General features: G+C 40.4%; 1 pseudogene; it reads left to right on the forward strand.

Annotated features, from left to right (window-relative positions):
- Positions 1-4,409: 4,409 nt before the first annotated feature.
- On the forward strand, positions 4,410-4,528 carry LOC134984581 (5S ribosomal RNA; annotated as a pseudogene).
- Positions 4,529-9,609: the final 5,081 nt, after the last annotated feature.

The raw sequence follows: 9,609 nt of genomic DNA on the forward strand, positions 1-9,609 counted from the left end.
ACAGGGTGTATATGACCCCGGTGAGATTAGCACATATCGGGGGTGCTCACAACTCGCAATGCCCTAGATGTGGAGTTGTGGATGCAGATTTCTGGCATTTACTGTGGGTGTGTCCTGGCGTGTCTGTGTTTTGGACGGCGGTTATACAGATCTTATGTGACACAGGTATTCCCTCCTTCGTATGTACTCCTGCGCTTTGTACACTGCTGATTGTGGACGAGGAAGCCTTAGACCCACCTAGTAGGCGATATGTTATTAACCTATGCGCTTTAACTAGGGTCTGTATTTGCCGGCTATGGCTGGCCAGTGAGGCCCCGACATCTAGGGCGTGGATATCCCTGGTCAACAAAACAATTGCGCATGAAAAATTTGTGTTTCTGGCTAGGAAGGTGGAGAGGAAATGGTCCACAATATGGGGTAGATAGATGGACTCTAAATATTACAAAGAGAGATATAACTAAACCCGTATTCTTCCTCGTGTGTCAGTATGGGATGTTGTGTGAGGGGGGCACCCCCGCGGCCGGTCTTGTCTTGCCTTGCTATGATATATGTAACATAATGTGACAATTCTGCTATGCTTATGAGTTTAAGGGAACTGTTATGCTTCGGATGTGTTGAACTAAGACACCGTTGCTATGTGACTATATGTTATATGAGTAATAATGTTTACTAAATGTATTATAGACTGCATACATGTACTGCTGTCTCCACACATGTTGGGTGTGGATAATGTTTGTGTGTTGTATGTGTGAAATGTTAAAGCAAAATTGAAAACCTCAATAAAAAATCTTGAATATAAAAAAAAAATGTTATCATAATGCTGATGCCATTGACCTGTGTGTGGCTGGCCGTGATGCTGATGCAAAGGAGATCAAAGCTGGTGGTGAAGGAAACCTGCAGAGTTCCAGCTTAGATGTGGAGAGGTGGCTCTCTAGGAGAAGGTAGATCTGATGGCGGGTAATAAAGTGCCAGATGTGGCAGCTTCTAGGTACACATTGTGGATCTTGTGGTGGCTGTGGTCTCTCAGGTTCTGGTCTAGGATTGGCTATCAACCATTGATGATCAGGAATCATTGATGGTCTATACCTGATGATAACTAGTTTTACCATCAAAGGAAGAGAGCCAGGTAGTTACCCATGTCTGGTCAGCTCACTGTTGGACAATAGGGAGTAAACAAAAAGGGACAATGGTACCTTATATGACTCACCCTTTGAGTGTCCACTGTGGTGGTAGTAAACAATAGAAAACTAGGTCTAACATGAATGCATTGCTCCAAAGGGTAACAGATAACGTAACACAATTGCATATATTAACAATATTAAGGTTGATTTAAACACAATATTGGGTGAGCAGTAATGGACATGTTATGGAGAATGAGGAAACAGATAAATGTATAGGGATATGGGGATAAAAAGTACATATCTGACATAAGAAATGAGGCATAGCTATATTGTCACAGACCTCTCATTTCCTCACAGTAGCCATGGGCCAGATGTTATTTCCCATCATTTACAGACTTCTGCCGCTGCACCGAGATGCTAGGCTGTCAGCCAGTAGCCCTGCACCGCTCCGGCTCTTACAAATAGTGTGCTGTACCTGCTGGGAATGGGATGCCCCATCCACCTCACTGACGATCATAATTCTTATCATATAGAACTAAAGAATACTTCGATATAGTGGGCAATATAAACTGCCAGACAACATTTGTGGTTTATGTAATCTCCTGCATTTGCGGTTGCCAATATGTCGGTAGAACAATACGCTCTCTAGGTTTTTAGAACATAGAAGATTCATTCTTAAAAAGTCAACTAAACACTGTGTACCTAGACATGTTTTCTCACTCCATGGAGGTGATTGTGGGGTTCTGTCCATACAGGGAGTTGAACATATAAAACAGACATTCCGAGGTGGGGATAGATATAACCTCCTCTGTAAGAGGGAAGCATACTGGATTTGTATGATAGATACTTTGTTCCCTCTAGGTCTCAACGAAAACATTGAGCTGAATAATATATGAATCAATATCTGTATGTTATTCTATTTTATCCTATAGCTTCCTTATTTTTCTTCTTTCCTCCCCCTCTTTTTCCATTGCTGTTTTCTTATCCTTCTGTTAAGAAACTTAGTCTATATATACATATATATCCTTTGAGATATCTACGGAGTATATTATACACATGGTACTTTGTATCTATCTCTGGATTATTCTTTGTCTAGTGTGATATGAGCAACAATAGACATATATATATATATATATATATATATATATTCACCAATTTACACTGAATATGACGATGCACATGGCTTACTCAGATGGTCTCTGTCACAATGACTGATGATTCAGAAAAGATTTTTCTGTTTAATTATTATCTGTATACATTAGGAACATCTATTTGAATATTTTCTCTCCTACTATTATGAATACAGTGGTTTGGTCCGATATGCTTTGGGTGGGTTATAAATAGTTTATACAGCTGTAGGTATTTCCTCCACCTTAATCTTGCCACAACTTGTGATTTATTTGTTGCCTCTTCTCAATATACGTACCTAATAGATTAAACCTATAATATAAATGTATTCTCCAATAACAACCATTGGGGTGCCCTTCAACTGTTCTAAATGGCTGTAAACATTAAAACATATGAACAATTCTATATAAAGTAATTGAGTCTAGGTTGGATTTGAACCAATGACATCTCTCACTGTAGCTCAGTCACTTACTCACTGAGCTATTTTAGCTGTCTAGTTATTATGAGCTCTTTTGAAATACTTGTTTCTTGGAGCTTTCTAATTAAATTAATGGTTATACTCAGAGATTCCTTTTTATATTGAATATATGTTTTCAGAAAGTGGTGGGAATAACTTGAAACACGAAACCCCTTCAAAGGAATAGAGAGGATGATAAATATTCAAACTATATATAAAAAATAATCTCTATAAATCTCTATAAAGCAAGACGTATTTAATGTCAAAGTAATAAAGCAACATATTAGGTATCTGTGTGTCCATTAGAAATTCTATCTGTATATACATATATATGGGGATTAGTGTGTTCTTTGTTTTCCCACCACTATTTACTATAAGTACTAATTTTATTGTTTAAGCTTGATATTACAGGTTGAGTATCCCATATCCAAATATTCCGAAATACGGACTTTTTTGAGTGAGAGTGAGATAGTGAAAGCTTTGTTTTTTGATGTCTCAATGTACACAAACTTTGTTTAATACACAAAGTTATTATAATTATTGTATTAAATGACCTGTAGGCTGTTTGTATAAGGTGTATATGAAACATAAATGAATTGTGTGAATGTAGACACACTTTGTTTAATAAAGTTATTAAAAATATTGGCTACAATTACCTTCAGGCTGTGTGTATAAGGTGTATATGTGACATAAATGCATTCTGTGCTTAGATTTAGGTCCCATCGCCATGATATCTTATTATGGTATGCAATTATTCCAAAATACGGAAAAATCCGATATCCAAAATACTTCTGGTCCCAAGCATTTTGGATATGGGATACTCAACCTGTATCTGTATAGTTCCTTTTTCTTTTTAACAAAAGAGCCCCTGTATTAATTACATCATGTGGATCAACTCTATACAAATTAAGCAACACCGAGCATTCACTCAGGTGTGCATATCACCACTCAAAAGCCAATTGGATACAAATGGTTTAAATACCCATTTACTTCTTCATTGGGTATTCATATCTCCTGAGGAAACCGCCGTTTGCCTGTGGCGGAGAAACGCATTGAGGGTTGTAGCTACTGCCGGTCCATTGAAGGAGATTCATCCACTTCGTTTAACCCTGCTATAAACAAATTCATTGATCCTCACTGCTGTCACACGGGACGGAACGCTACTGCCCTCTGCTGTGCCGGGGCCCCCTGTCTGCAGACTGATCATCGGAGCTCGCGGCATCTCCCTCTGGTCCATCTGTGAAGGATACCTGCAGCCGTTTGTAGCTCACACTGCACTTTGCTATTGACGGGAACCAGCGGAGATTACCAACATTGGGTGAGAACACTGACCTATAAGTGAGGATATTGAACTACTTAAATTATCCACTTTCATACCGTGGGATCCCTCTGGTATATACATAAATTGGAGTCCTCCTACACTCTAATATGTTAATTAATGGACCGCAGTACTGCACATATCAGCTGATTCAGCTGCATTTAAATACAATCGATCTAATGTGAGTGATTACAGCTGAATCTGTGTACAGTTTATATACAATCAGAAATATTGTGGCTACATTTTATCTGGTTATTATTGGCATAACTGTTTTTATTGTGTTGAACTGTAATAAATATTAGAAATATTTTTATTTATATACCATCAGCGCTCTTTTATGTCTCTATTGAAACTTAAACAATCTATGGGCCTTAATGAAAGCATAAATTACTACCATACCCCACCGATAAAGCCTGATCTCGTCCGATCTTGGAAGCAAAACGGTGGTGGGCTGGGTCAGTATCTGTGAGGGTGACCCCCAGAGAATACCCGGTGTTGTAATTCGTGACCTCCTCGACTCTTAGCCAACAGAAGGATCACCACATTCTCCCTGAATCATTTCTTTTGCTTATTCTTCTGATCTGTGTACCGTTTCCCTTTATTCATTATAGATCCAAAATTGGTCAATACTAATCAGGATCTACATTTTTGACTATAATTCAGTTCAATGACCCTTGGAGGTCTTATTAATACAAGCTGAGCTTGTGCTGGTGGGATAGGATTAGGATGTAGAGCCAGAGTGTCTACATCCCTCCTGAAGTCTACTAATATAGACTAACCAGAACATTTCCTTAAGTTTAATAATTGTGGTGGACTATATAAGTGTGGATTTTTTTTCTTAGAGTAATGAGTTAATAAAAGTTATGTTTTAATATCTTCATACTAACAAATATAAACAAGAGTGCACCCACACAAGAGTCTTCTGTAAATCCTTTTCTTCCCAGTTGTTTCTGACTCTGGGTGAACCACCAGACTTATCAATCAAAATACGAATCATTCGTACATATCATATGTTATTCTGGTACTCTATCATTATTGTTATCACTATTTTTTCTGTACCTTCAGAAAACTGGTGCGGAATCACGTCTACTTTGTGAGATACAATCTATATCGTCTGAGGCATCCAGTTGCCGCATAAGAGCTGCTATCTAATAATCAATATATTTGGTGCTCATTTAATACATGTAATATTGCATTAGCGCCTGATTTAGCTAGGTAATTATATCTTGCATTTTGTCATCTCACTGACGTGACAGGCTCAGCTGTCAGTCATGCAGCCCCACTGCGCCCACTCTCTCCGTACTCATACATACATGCCTTTCTGGGAGTGTCTCGTCCTGGCTGTCAGTCATGCAGCCCCACTGCTCCCAGTCTCTCCGTACTCATACATACATGCCTTTCTGGGAGTGTCTCGTCCTGGGTGTCAGTCATGCAGCCCCACTGCGCCCACTCTCTCCGTACTCATACATACATGCCTTTCTGGGAGTGTCTCATCCTGGTTGTCAGTGAGACAGTATCTCTGGCACAGCTGTGTAATCATGATGTGAGTGTGTGCTGAGTAGTGAGTACTGCTAGCAGCAAGTCTCACAGCTTAACTGCAGTGTAGCAGTGGGGTGTGGGGGGAGAAGGGGGTTGCTACACCAATGAGTCAAGGAATGGAGTAGTTGGATGGGACTCACACAGCAGGTGGTGAAAAACTTAAAAAGGAGGAGTGGTTGGAAGGGGAAGCAACTGGTAGGTTCAGAGGGGATTAGTGAGGGTAAGGGCTCTCAAGGGAAATTGGAGTGGGAGCCCACAGGTTCCAAACTGGGTAAAGAGCAGCTTTTAGGAAGGAAATTGGTGAGCCAGACCCTGTGGTTGACCCTTCTCTGCCTCATGTGGGGTGGATCCTTGGACTCTCCAGTTCCTCAGGAGGCTGTGGATTCTTCTTGCCCACTACCTAGTGGTTCTGTGGTCATCTCAGGCCATGAACCTCCCAGATGCCAGGCCTCCAGATAAACATGAAATGGTCATGGAGGTGGTCCTGGGCTCTGTACAGGAGGAGGTAGAAAAAGCAAAGGAAAGTTGTGTCCCTTCTGAAGGGGCAATGGTAGACATTGTGAATGGTGAAGGTAAGGTTTTGTGGGCGAAGAGGGAGTTATGCCATATATTCCAGAAGCATGGGTCCTCAGCCTATATGATGGCCCACAATTAATGTGGCCTCTGTCTTGACCGACCAAGCTTGATTTATGGGCTTTTTAATTTTTTTTTAAGCAGGATAAAGGCTGATTTTTTTATTTCTGCAGTAGACTAGAAGAAGCCCAGACAGTCCCACTTCCATTATACCACCTGAATGTGACTGTCAGTGACCACCGTGCCATCACTTACCTGTATGCTTACACGAAACAGAATGATGGAACACTTACAAAGGTTTCTTCTGGTGTCCACTCCGAGATTAGACATTATGGCGTAATTACTCAGACGGGAATATAAAACAGATAAAAAAAATAAAAGCTTTAATGTAATAATTAGACGCAAACAAAAGCTTTTATTATGAAATCATACAGGGGAGTATCTGCACCATATAGATGTAACATACAACAAACCACCGCAGATGGAACCCGGGTGACTCTAATGCACATGGTAATGTACAGGGTATATATGGATAGGATCTTGTATCAGAAAACACTCAACACTCCTTATCAAGATGAGTGTCTGCAACAAGTTAGGCAAACTAGAAGTGAAAACACGTTCCAATGGCCGCCATATTGTCGTGCAGCAATACAGATTGTGGAAACTGGTATTAGACATTCACATTTACACAAAGAACAAGATACAAAATAAACAGCAGAAAAAAGACCTAAGCATTTGGGATGTATTATTTAGGAAGTAAATAGAGGTACATTAATGAAAAGTGTGAGTAGCAGTCACCAGTCTGCTTGTGAAGGTCTCTAGAGTGGTGGTCTTTTGGACTGTGCAAGGCAGTGAGTTCCATGGTCAGGACTGCAAAGCTAAAAGTTCAACCCATAAATGAATGACAGGAGATTCTTGGTACTGCTGGTAACAGTCCTTCATATGTAGAAGTAAGCAGGGCAGTAAGGACGCAGAAGCTGCTTCTAGTACCTTGGACCATGTAATGTTGTGCTGGGAAGGTCAGTTAGCCAATTATGAAATAGATTTTCCATCTTACAGGCAGCCGGTGAAGGGAGTAGAGAATGGGTGTTATGTGGCAGGAACGGGCGGGTTAGGTAACAGCTTGGCTGCTGCATTCTGTACTAGCTGCAAGCTCTGTAATTCTTTTGCTGAGTGACCCAGGTAGATGGCATTGCAGTAGTCTATGAACTTCTGAGGGAATGAAGTGCTTGATTCTGTCTATGGTCCACAGATGGAAGAATGTGGATTTGTATGTGGTGGATACCTGATGTCTGTGTCAGCCACATACCAGGACAACACAAAGATTCAGCACATGTTCAGTATTTTGCAATTCTGAACACCAAAGCATAAATCCAGATGGTTGGTAAAGCTGTAGTCTTGTCCTTTGTTGGGAAGCTTCTACTATGTTTCACAAAGACTGAGTCACAGCCAACTGGCATCATCCACCCCTGGCGCTCAGCTAGGATTGGTATTTGGTTCTCAGTACATGGAGCAAAAAGCAGGTAATCAGCATAGCAGTGGTAGACCAGGCCATGACGTCTGATTATCTCACCCAGTGGTAGCATGTATATTTTATAAAGCATAAGAGATAGGATTCACCCTTGAGGAACATTGGACGACAGTGATAATTATACTCCAGAAGATGGAAATGGTTCCGTACTTGGGTAATGTCTAATATGTTCAACAAGAGCGGATTTATTTCTCTCACAGCATGAAAATGGCTTCTCACCTGTGTGACTTCTCTGATGTGTGACAAGATCTGATTTCCGTACAAAACATTTCCCACACTCAGAACAGGAAAATGGCTTCTCACCTGTGTGACTTCTCCGATGTAAAACAAGATCTGATTTCCGTACAAAACATTTCCCACACTCAGAACAGGAAAATGGCTTCTCACCTGTGTGACTTCTCTGATGTATAACAAGAGCTAATTTCTGTGTGAAACATTTCCTACACTCAAAACAGGAATATGGCTTCTCACCTGTGTGACTTCTCTGATGTGTGACAAGATCTGATTTCCGTACAAAACATTTCCCACACTCAGAACAGGAAAATGGCTTCTCACCTGTGTGACTTCTCTGATGTAAAACAAGATCTGATTTCCGTACAAAACATTTCCCACACTCAGAACAGGAAAATGGCTTCTCACCTGTGTGACTTCTCTGATGTAAAACAAGATGTGATTTCTGTACAAAACATTTCCCACACTCAGAACAGGAAAATGGCTTCTCACCTGTGTGACTTCTCTGATGTAAAACAAGATGTGATTTCTGTGCAAAACATTTCCCACACTCAGAACAGTAAAATGGCTTCTCACCTGTGTGACTTCTCTGATGTAAAACAAGATTTGATTTCCGTACAAAACATTTCCCACACTCAGAACAGGAAAATGGCTTCTCACCTGCGTGACTTCTCTGATGTAAAACAAGATTTAATTTCCGTACAAAACATTTCCCACACTCAGAACAGGAAAATGGCTTCTCACCTGTGTGACTTCTCTGATGTATAACAAGAGCTGATTTCTGTGTGAAACATTTCCTACACTCAAAACAGGAATATGTCTTCTCACCTGTGTGACTACTCTGATGTGTGACAAGATTTGATTTCTGTGCAAAACATTTCCCACACTCAGAACAGGAATATGGCTTCTCACCTGTGTGACTTCTCTGATGTAAAACAAGATGTGATTTCCGTGCAAAACATTTCTTACACGCAGAACAGGAATACGGCTTCTCACCTGTATGACTTCTCTGATGTGTAACAAGAGCTGATTTATGTGTGAAACATTTCCTACACTCAAAACAGGAATATGGCTTCTCACCTGTGTGACTTCTCTGATGTGTGACAAGATTTGATTTCAGTGCAAAACATTTCCCACACTCAGAACAGGAATATGGCTTCTCACCTGTGTGACTTCTCTGATGTAAAACAAGATGTGATTTCTGTGCAAAACATTTCCCACACTCAGAACAGTAAAATGGCTTCTCACCTGTGTGACTTCTCTGATGTAAAACAAGATTTGATTTCCGTACAAAACATTTCCCACACTCAGAACAGGAAAATGGCTTCTCACCTGCGTGACTTCTCTGATGTAAAACAAGATTTAATTTCCGTACAAAACATTTCCCACACTCAGAACAGGAAAATGGCTTCTCACCTGTGTGACTTCTCTGATGTATAACAAGAGCTGATTTCTGTGTGAAACATTTCCTACACTCAAAACAGGAATATGTCTTCTCACCTGTGTGACTACTCTGATGTGTGACAAGATTTGATTTCTGTGCAAAACATTTCCCACACTCAGAACAGGAATATGGCTTCTCACCTGTGTGACTTCTCTGATGTAAAACAAGATGTGATTTCCGTGCAAAACATTTCTTACACGCAGAACAGGAATACGGCTTCTCACCTGTATGACTTCTCTGATGTGTAACAAGAGCTGATTTATGTGT

This window comes from Pseudophryne corroboree, assembly GCF_028390025.1.
Source record: "Pseudophryne corroboree isolate aPseCor3 chromosome 3 unlocalized genomic scaffold, aPseCor3.hap2 SUPER_3_unloc_66, whole genome shotgun sequence".
NCBI lineage: Eukaryota > Metazoa > Chordata > Amphibia > Anura > Myobatrachidae > Pseudophryne > Pseudophryne corroboree.